The 10,131-nt window shown below is 38.0% G+C and overlaps 1 non-coding gene across 1 annotated transcript; it reads left to right on the forward strand.

The window, feature by feature from the left end:
* Positions 1–227: 227 nt before the first annotated feature.
* Positions 228–370, forward strand: LOC118020522. The gene has a single exon (XR_004681937.1). It is a non-coding gene; the product is annotated as a U4 spliceosomal RNA (small nuclear RNA).
* Positions 371–10,131: the final 9,761 nt, after the last annotated feature.

Below are 10,131 nucleotides of genomic sequence, written 5' to 3' on the forward strand. Positions count from 1 at the left end.
TCACATAACCTTGCCCTTGCCTTTGCTCTGACTCCGGGCCCCTGTGGGAGTCCCACCGCTCCTGTGGCTGTTGCAGGAGCCATCTCATGGTGAAAGAGTTTTTCCTTCCTGGGAATTATGTGTTGACTCAATCAATCTTAGATAGTTAGGCTTTAAGTCTCCTTTGGCTCAGGAATTGGAAGGAGAACATTTGAGTGATCACTTTCAACCTCGAAAGTGTTCCAAAAAGCTTTGTGCAGTGGCAGTATCGTACCCAATGAGGTTTATCCGAGGCGTGATTATTGCTAATTGAAACTATTAAAAAGTTTAACGAATTCAATACAGTTCAACAAATAATGATAAAGCACCTCGTAAGTACCAGCTCTTTGTTAGTAACTGGGGATATAGAGAGGAATAGGTACAGTCTCTAATGTCAGGGACTGTGCAGTTGAGTTATGAAAACAAATACGGATTTTTAATGTAGCTGTCTTTACTTAGTCAGCCCTCTTGTTACCTCTGAAATCTCTCTTGGTTAAAAGATCTTACCAGAAAGCAAACGTAGTGGCACATATTAATGAGTGCTTACTATATGTCAGCCAGGGTCCTAAATGCTTTGCATTTAACTGACAATTACTGCAACAACCTTTTGAGATCATTATCCCCATCTTACAGATGAGGAAGCTAAAGCACAGAGAGATTAAGGAATTTATTAAATAGCTGGTAAGTGGTGGAGCTAGGTTTTAAGCTCCAACACCTTTGCGCCTATCTGAAAACTGTGTTCTTTCTATTGGTAGAAAAAACCCAGATCCTGAAGTTGTTCTTTCTTACCCCTTTAGACTCATTTCCTTGTTTTCTAAATCATCTACTAAGCAGCATGCATATTTAAAAATTTACTACATATTTAAAAATTACTTTTTAGATCTATTAATTTGAATTGATGTATTGCCAAAAATCTCTAAATAAAAAGATAGCAGTCTGCTGTACCATCAGCAATTGGCCTCATTAGAACAACAACAAAGATCTCTATTATGATTCCTGCCACCCCATGATGCTTAGCAAAGTGTTGGATATAAAGTAGATGCTCAATAAAAGCTTTTTGATCCAGTGATTATATATGCAGGGGTACGCAGCTAATACATTCTATGAAACCAGGCCTCTCCTCAGCCCCTTGGGATTGAAACTTACAGAAGTTGTTAGAAGGATGAAATGAAAGAAGTAGTTTGAATGTGATGCTTGGCAGCTGGATGATCCTGCTTCCTGCTGGGTGTCTTGTTTTGGAAAAGTGAAGACCACCCACAAAGGGTCACTGGGCAAATGCCCAAATTCTGAGTGAGATAGAGTGACCTTGGATGGAATTAATTTTATGTAAGCAGGACCACACTCATTAATCATTCACAATAAGCTCTTATTTATGAACTAATTTCAAATAGACACATTGAATCCATTTTCCCAAGCAAAAATGTAGTTGAGTAAATCACAAATAGCTAAATTATAGTTTTGGCACATGTATGCCATTTTTTTTTTCATATTTGGAATTATTTGCCTCCTAGAGTAACCTAATACATTGGGAACACTCTGCACAAAACTATAGAGAATGAGTGTTTATAGAGACTTACATCTGATTTACATTTAAGGAACATAAAACTAATTGCAGAGAGACAGCTACTAAAACATTAAACCTAGGAGACAGCTACATATGAACGCTTGTAAGAATGCCGATACGACTCCTCAAAATTGAGACCTTCGAAATTAATTTCCACTACTAGAAATAAGGGTATCTTAAAATGTCCTCAGTGGACACAGATATATTGTAAACGATTCCAGACAAAGTAGCTGTTATATGAGAACATCTTTCTAATATGAGATTAAAATCTGGAATTGCAAGTGGTAATAAATATATCCATCTATATTAGTACAAAAAGAAGTGACAGTATTTTCAGAGCAATAAGCAGGTAGACAGCTAATGGTCAGTGCCTATGATAAATTGCCTTGTCGTTATTGTAGTCTCTTTGATTTTCACTAAATAGCCTAATTTTTCTTTTTCCTATTACTGCATATGTATATGAAGAAAAGATTCCCCTCCAATGATATTATTTTTTAAGCCATCTGAAATAAAATGCCTAAAAAAAATACCCTTCCAAACTTCCGTTATGGAAGTTAGCACACCTAGTAGTCTTTTATGATGCAAAGTTCTCTAACTTGGAAATTATATATTGCTTTAATATTTTCATTTTCAAACATTTTGGAGCCTTCTTTTAGTAGTAGTTTCATGTAGCAACAGTTACTCTGAAAAGTAATAAAAGTAATATTTTTATGTGTTGAGAGTGTTATATTATTCATCAACTCCCATGTACTGTGCATAACCCTTTAAATCATTTGCATCCATGTGCGTATGCTGTGTATGTGTATGCACACACATAATGACCTGTTTTCTCTGAGTGCTGTTTGTGGGTTTGCTGTTTTGTCATGTCTTTGCTGTGATGTTGTCTGTGAAGGTTTAAATGAAATTTATAGCATGCATCATGTATTGTAAGTTTGTCTGTCATATAATAATCAGCATGCAAAAAAAGCCACATATTTGGGCTGTATATTTAAGCCTTGTAAGTAATCATATACAAAACAATGCAAAAATGTGAACATTGTATGGCAATTAATAACATCTCTGCCAGTGTAAATACGTTTTTTTCCCCATAAATCATTTCCAGCTTGTCAAAATGGATCTGTGCTGGCAAAGAAACAGGGTAATGTTTCAATTTTCTCCATCTGGCAAGAAATTTTCTGTTAGATTTCCTCCTTCCCTTTTTCAGTTACAGAATTTATATGAGCAACTACATATAGTATGATTAAGAAAGGGTGCGGTGTGGTAAGATACAGAACAATGCTGAATATTAGGAGCTTGACTCTGAATAACTGCCCCAAATTGTACATTCATGTCACATGTGCATATAACAGAAAATATTTGGTTGTTGAAGCATAAAAATGATTCCCTTTGTAGCAAAACATTGCTCTCATTAAATAAAGCGCAACTTTCTTTTAAAATGTTTTCCCGTAAGGACTTGAATCTATTTTAACTTGTTTGGAATAATTTTTTATACTGATTGTGGACACATTTAAATCTTAAACATTTTTATCATGTCACTTGAGAATATTGTAGAAATTCCAGTAGCAAATACACACACACATACACACACACACATTCCCAATGTGGATCTTAGGAAAGAATTTACCCTTTCATGACCCAGTATTCAAAACAAAACTCAAGAAAGCAAGCACACTATATATACATTGCGCTTATAGGTCTCCAGCAGTAGCAGAGTGGTAGTATTTTTAAGCACAAAGGTGTATATAAACTACTCTGATCATGTGGATATGAATCCATTCACAAGCACCAAAATGCACCTGTTTTCATGTAGTGACAGGTAATTTCCAATTTTCTTTTCTTGTTAATATCAAAATGTTCTCAGGGCTTATAGAGTGTATTCTGTGTAATCATTCAGTTCTATATAGCATGAGCGGGCACAGGTTTGATAAAGTAATATATATTTGAGTACGTGCGTGTGTCTTATGAGAAACTAAGCACAGTATGCTAGGCATGCCGATAGCTGTCTGTGGAGCATTCTTTTCTAGATATCTCTGCATTTGGAAGGGCACAGAAAACTCATTTATACCCAGTTTGGGGTTACACTGTTAGGTGTCTTGGGAAGCTCATTTTTCTCTTCAATTTTTAAAAAATGGTAGTTAATTTGTATTAGTTCAGTAATTGCACCCGAGTAAGGAAGGGGTGGGAGGGAAGGGAAATGTGCTGGGTAATGGTTTGGAGAATTCATAGGCAGGTAATCAATGATCGTAGGCACAGACCTCCAGATAAACTTGTACAATGAGTGAACTGTGAGCGTTTTCCTCAGGAGGGTGATCAGTGCAGCATCTTTGGGTCACACGAGCAAACTAGCTCACGCATTTTTTGTGTATGACTTTATCCATCATGTAGGTCATTGAAGAGGTGGCTCCAGTGTGTTGATATTAATCACCTAGAGCCAGGGTGTTTCAGTTGTCACTTAGCCTTGCTGCGGATAGTTTTAACTGCACATATGGAACATTATTTGTCATGCACTCTTCTGAGACCCCTAGAATGTCAGGACACAACAGATGATTAAAGGATTGAGAAGCAACCTTCACTCTGAATATCTTTGTCTTAAATTGTCAGATCAGGGTTTTAATGCAATTTGATGGTTTAGTTTTCTTTCACTTAAGTTTTATGGGCACATGCCAAAAATAATTTGTATAAAACTTCACCTGAAAAGTAGCCAGGAACAAGGGATGTGGAGTTAAAGTATAATCAAGCAAATGGTTTCTTCCTCACTCCCCACCTGATTTCTTCCCTTCCCCCCCCCCCCATCCATGGGAGGATCTATTACTCAACCTAAGGCTTTTCTCACTCACCTTTATTTGGGATTAACTCTTCACACAGAGGGAGAGTACCCTCACTTTTTACTGATCTTATTTAAATATGATTCCCTGTTTCCTTCATTCCATTATTGCCTTCCATTCACAACAGTCTACGTGCATATAGCTTGTGTAGGATTCTTCAAGCTGAGCAACAAGCGAATTCCTGGAGCTACCTGCACATCCATTCCTCAGAAGCAAGACAGAATTCCCTGTTGACATAATGGAAAGTGTGTATTTTAAATATTTCTACAAACAGATATCTGGGTCCAAAAAAATTCAATACAATCATACCGAAAAGTGGATCAAATATCTCAGTATTACCAACTTTAAAAGAAAAAAGGAACAATATTTGTACTGCATTAAAACAAAATTGCAAAAATTTCTGAACCGAACAGCCAAGGAAGTGTGATTATCACAGTGTGAGGCAACCCTGGAGCACGCGGGGCGTGGGGAAGCTGACGTGAGGGTCATCTACCTCAGCCTGGGAGGGGCCATTTTGCTGTTTCAGGCTGTTACCTGGAGAGCAGCAGGGAATGGAGAAGGGACACTTGGTCGGCCTCTGGGCTTCTCAATAAAGTTTAATCTCTTGCTTCCCTTTCCCTGTGGTTGGACAGCAACTGTGTAAAATCTTACATTTTTAAAAGGTCAGATTCCCTCCCCTGTTTAGAAAGGTTTTGACTCTCACTTGCCAGAGGCAGTATTAGGCCAAAAAGGTTCTCGTGGTTCCTTCCAGCTCCTAAATGCTGTTGATTCTTCATCTTCCTTAGTCTGTCTTTGTTATCTGTAAACTGGGAAAACTGATTTGTATTGGTTTGTCAAGTCTTAAGGAAAGGTTCTTCCTCCATCCAAGCTAAACAGTCTTTCCTTTACCCTCATGCTGTTGATTGTGCTTGTGGAACCAAGAAAGAGAAACCAGCAGCTGCTTTTCTTCTAGGTTGGGGGCTACTGACAAAAACTTGTTTGGGGAGGCCCTCCGGGATTTATAATTATGACACTCTCTCATTTGAACAGTCCAGAAGTTATCACAGACAATGGGCTGGTTATTGTGGGCCCATATACTTAAGAAAGTTAAGCTGCATTTTCCTATGAGGAAAGTAAAATTAAGTGAAGGATCAAGTTATGAAGAAGTAGAATGTTTAATGAACTCGGGAGCCAGGGATCCCTGCGTCATTTCTACACATGGCTTTAGTGCTTTGTTGGGACAGACCTCCCTAGGACTCTACAGAGGATGGGAGTCTGTATTGTATTTTTATAAATGGCAAGTTGACATTCATCTGGAGCAATTGAAAAGATAGAAGCTAGAAAATAACATGATCTGGTAAGACTTTAGTGATATTCCTCCTTATGGCATAATTTTATTTTTTTCCACTATGTTTAATCATAGCCTGAAGGTATAATTTCTAGTCTTGCCAACTACCTAAGAGGTTCAGATTATCTAAGGAGAGACTATGAGATTGATCCTGTTTATCTATTTTTCACTTTTACCAGTAGGAAACTGAGGCATGGAGTACCTACATAATTTGCTTGAGGTCAGTGGTTTAAGACCCTTCTAGAGCATACTACCTAAAGGCAATAGAGCAGAAAATTTACAAGCCTATGCTTTGAAGTCAGACAGACCCAGATTCTGACTTTAGCACTTAGTAACTCCCCAAGCCTTAGTTTCTTCAACTATAATCTGGAAGAGTAACACCTGTCTTACAGGATTATTATGTGCATAAATAAAATACATATTGGCATAACTATTGGTATATAGTTGTTATATGTAGTTATATTTATTAATATAGTTTTCTCACCTACTGTTATTTCATTTAAATTATGCTGCTGATTTACTAGACTTGACTGATCTATTAATAGCATCTTTTCATTCTTAATAATATTAATTAGAGTAAAAGAAGAAAAAAGAATTAAACTTAATTTCCCCTAGAGTCCTAAGGGATTTGTGTGGGTCAATTTATTAATGAAATGTGAAGAACATTTGGCAAACCCACCAAATGAGACAAGCATTGTAAAGAGCCTTTAGAAAGAATTGGTATCTAATGTTAATGTCTGTGGAATGGAACTGTCATGGGATAATGGCCTTTTGATGGTACAGAAAATACCAAGGCTAAGAGAAGACATTTATTTTTAAAGCACTAGACAATCACCTTTGGACAGTGTCCTTCCACCAAGTCTTTATTTCTAATAGACCAATAATTGATATGGATATAATTATTTTTCTTGATGGATCTGATATCCGGGCAATGGCCTTGCTCACTCTGTACAGTCATTGAGGTGCTGCATCTTCACTGGTCACCAGAACGAACCTTTTATCCTGTATTCTCTCCAGTCAGAATTCTGAGTGCCTGATTTTTTTTCTCTCAATACCGAGTGCAACACTGTATTTTTTTCTCTCAATACCAAGTGTAGCATCCTAGTATATCACTAGTGTAACCACAGACTCAGGGTGTCAGCTTGCCTGCCTCACCTCATTTCAGGCAAGCTGTAACCCTGAGCCTTGTGGTCACCCTAGTGATCTAACCATCAACTCAGGTATTTTTTAAGTCTCTTGCAAACAAAAAAATCTGTGTTTTATGTGTGTGTATGCACATGTGTGATGCAGTAAATAATTTCAATGTGGAGAATCAGATTTGTAGCAGACTATGATCTTTACGGTAAACTTGAAGTATAAAAACTCAAACTCTGTGAAAGTTTCATGGAACTATTTCTGTTGAAGAAAGTATTTGTAGTTGGATAATAAAATCAACTGTACGGTTGATTCTGTATGCCTCATGATGTCAGAGTCCCTATTATCCAGAGGAAACCATCGTGTGTGCATGTGCGCCCTAGTGCATGTGACAGGCAGACATCCGGCACCTTGACTGGTTATTGTTGTTCTTTCACGGAGAGTAATGAAAGCCTAGTAGGATGTCTCTGATTTGTTATTATTCATCTTGTTTCAAGGAAACATGAGACAAGGTTGATGGTTTAGACTGACTTTTTATTCGCTAGGAGTGTGGTAATTTCAGCTGCATGTTATCTTGAATGTATGCATTTCAACTTAATGGATTTCTCAAGGGTCAAGTTATGGCCTTGCTACAATGAAGTTCACCCCATAGTACTACAGAATAGTACTACAAAGAAAAGAAGGCCTTTGACCTTCTTTTCCAGGCCTACCCATAAACTCCAGTAGAGCTCAAATGGCAAGAGCAAGATTTCATCTTTTGTCTCCTGTCCTGAACTTCTCTGATACATGTCTTGAATTTTTATTCAAATTACTTTGGGTTTTAATTTATTCAGTCAAATGTCAACCAAGTGTTGTTTATCCTGTGGATTACATTCATGCTCACTGCAGAATTCTCTAACATTTGATTTCTAATTATTTTCTTGTTTATCCATGTGGTGGGATGTTTTGAATATTACCTTCTGACCACTGACCAGTTGGAATTATAATTTTCCCTCTTTTCTAAGCATCTGGTAGTAAAATTTGGCAAGCATGTAGTCTTAGCAGATCTAATGACTGCATTGCCACAGCTTTTATTCCGTATAGCACTGTCTCCCTTAGGTATTTATTGTACTTAAACAAGCCAATGCATTTTGGCTTTTGGAGTTGAGCCTTGTACACAATATACAACTGCAGCCTTTCTAAGCTTTCTGAACATAAGACAAAAGGGCCCTTGAGGTACACCTCCAAAGTATGTGAAACTAAAAGAAAGAGTTGACTTAAAACACTGTGAAGCTGGTTTTACAAGAGAGATCCACCTTGAACTCCTGCTTTTCTTTTCCACTATCTTCCATTCTATTTTTAAACTTGTTTCCTTCTACCCTCTTCTGAGCCCAATTCTCTTCCTTCTCCCATGCAGATAATTGAATAGTACTGAACCTCTCCTCTGTCCCTGAAAACCGGCTGACTTAGACTTGGGATGGGAAGAGAAGCATGATATTGGGCAAAGACAGTGCAGACATTTGAAAAAGGCATTAAATCAAAGAAGAGGGGATCTAGTTCTATCAGAGTGAAGAAGTGAGCACAGTCAATGGCACAGAAGATAAAAGTCCAGAAAAAAAAAACACACCAAAAAAACAAAAAAGAAGTTTAGCATGGTTAGAGAGTACACAGGGGCAAAGTAGAATAGGAAACCTGAAAAGAAAGGGTAGGTCCAGATTATAAAGACCTGGATGCTATGCTAAGAATCAAGCATTAGCATCTGGTAAAGGAAAGTTGATGGAGGTTTCCAAGCAGATTTGGAATACAATTAGGTTTATTATTTTAAGGAGTCTTTGGGGGCACCTGGGTGGCTTAGTCAGTTAAGTCCAACTCTTGGTTTCAGCTCATGTCATGACCTCAGGTCATGGGATTGAGCCCTGCATTGGGCTCTGGGTTCAGCAAGGAATCTGCTTGAGATTCTCTTTCTCCCTCTTCTCCTCCCCGCATCCGTCTGCATGTACTCTCTCTCTGTCTCTCTCTCAAATAAATAAATAAAATCTTTTTTTTTTTTAAAGATTTTATTTGTTTTGAGAGAGAGAAAGATAGAGACAGAGAAAGCACAAGCAGGGGGGAAGTCAGAGGGAGAAGGAGAAGCAGACTCCTTGCTGAGCTGGGAGCCCAACATGGGGCTCGATCCCAGGATCTGGGGATCATGACCTGAGCCAAAGGCATGTGCTTAACCATCTGAGCCACCCAGGTGCCCCTAAATAAATAAAATCTTAAAAAAAAAAAAAAAAGAAGGGGTCTTTGGAAACAGTTTGAAGAATGGGCTGAAGAAAGAAAAGGCTGAAAACCATCTTTAGGAAGATGTTATAATATACAAGGTCAGAAGGGATAAGGGCCTAAAATAATGGGACAGAAGAGACCAGAATTGAGAGATGTTTTTAGTGTTAGGGTGGACAAGATATAGTGACTCATTAAAAATTGGAAGAGAAAGAGATGTCAGAATCCAAGATAGTTCTGGGTTGGTGGATATATTAGTTTGTTGAGGCTACTGTAACAAAGTACTATAAACTGGGTGACTGAATGATAGAAATGTATTTTCTTGCAGTTTGGAGGCTAGAAGTCAGAGATCAAGGTGTTGGTCATACTCTCTCTGAAAGCTTTAGGGAAGGATTTGTCCCACACCTCTCTCCTAGCTTCTGGTACTTCTTTAGCTTGTATAGCATAATTCCAATTGTTATGTGGTGTTCCCCCTGTGTATGTGTCTGTCTTTTTACATGGCATTGTTTTTTTTTTTTTAATAAAGACACCGATCATATTGTTTAGGGTCTCACCCTATTCCACTATGACCTCTTCTTAACTAATTATATCTGTAATGACCCTATTTCCAAAACACATCACATTCTCAGGTACTATGGGTTAGGACTTCAACATATCACTTTTTAGGGGACACAGTTCAACCCATCACAGTTTGCTCTCAAGACTTTGGCATAGAAACCCTTCCTGAGTTTCTGGCCAGCCTGGCCTGCCCCGTAGAATTCAGATTTCAGACTGCAACATCAACTCTTACCTGAATTTTCAGCCTGCTATCTTGCCTTATGGATTTTGGACTTATCAGCTCTCACAATTGCATGAGACAATTACTTAAAAGCCCTTGATATAGATATAGGTGTAGTTGTAGATATAAACGTAGATCTCCTATTGGCTCTCTTCCTCTGAAGAACCCTGACTAAGATAGTGGGGGAGGCTGAGTGCTTATGGAAGGGTGGGGAAGACTTGGAAAAATCAGAGGGACAGTTAAA

This window comes from Mirounga leonina, unplaced genomic scaffold (genome assembly GCF_011800145.1).
Source record: "Mirounga leonina isolate KUSES-001 unplaced genomic scaffold, KU_Mleo_1.0 Mir_173, whole genome shotgun sequence".
In the NCBI taxonomy this organism is placed as follows: Eukaryota; Metazoa; Chordata; class Mammalia; order Carnivora; family Phocidae; genus Mirounga; species Mirounga leonina.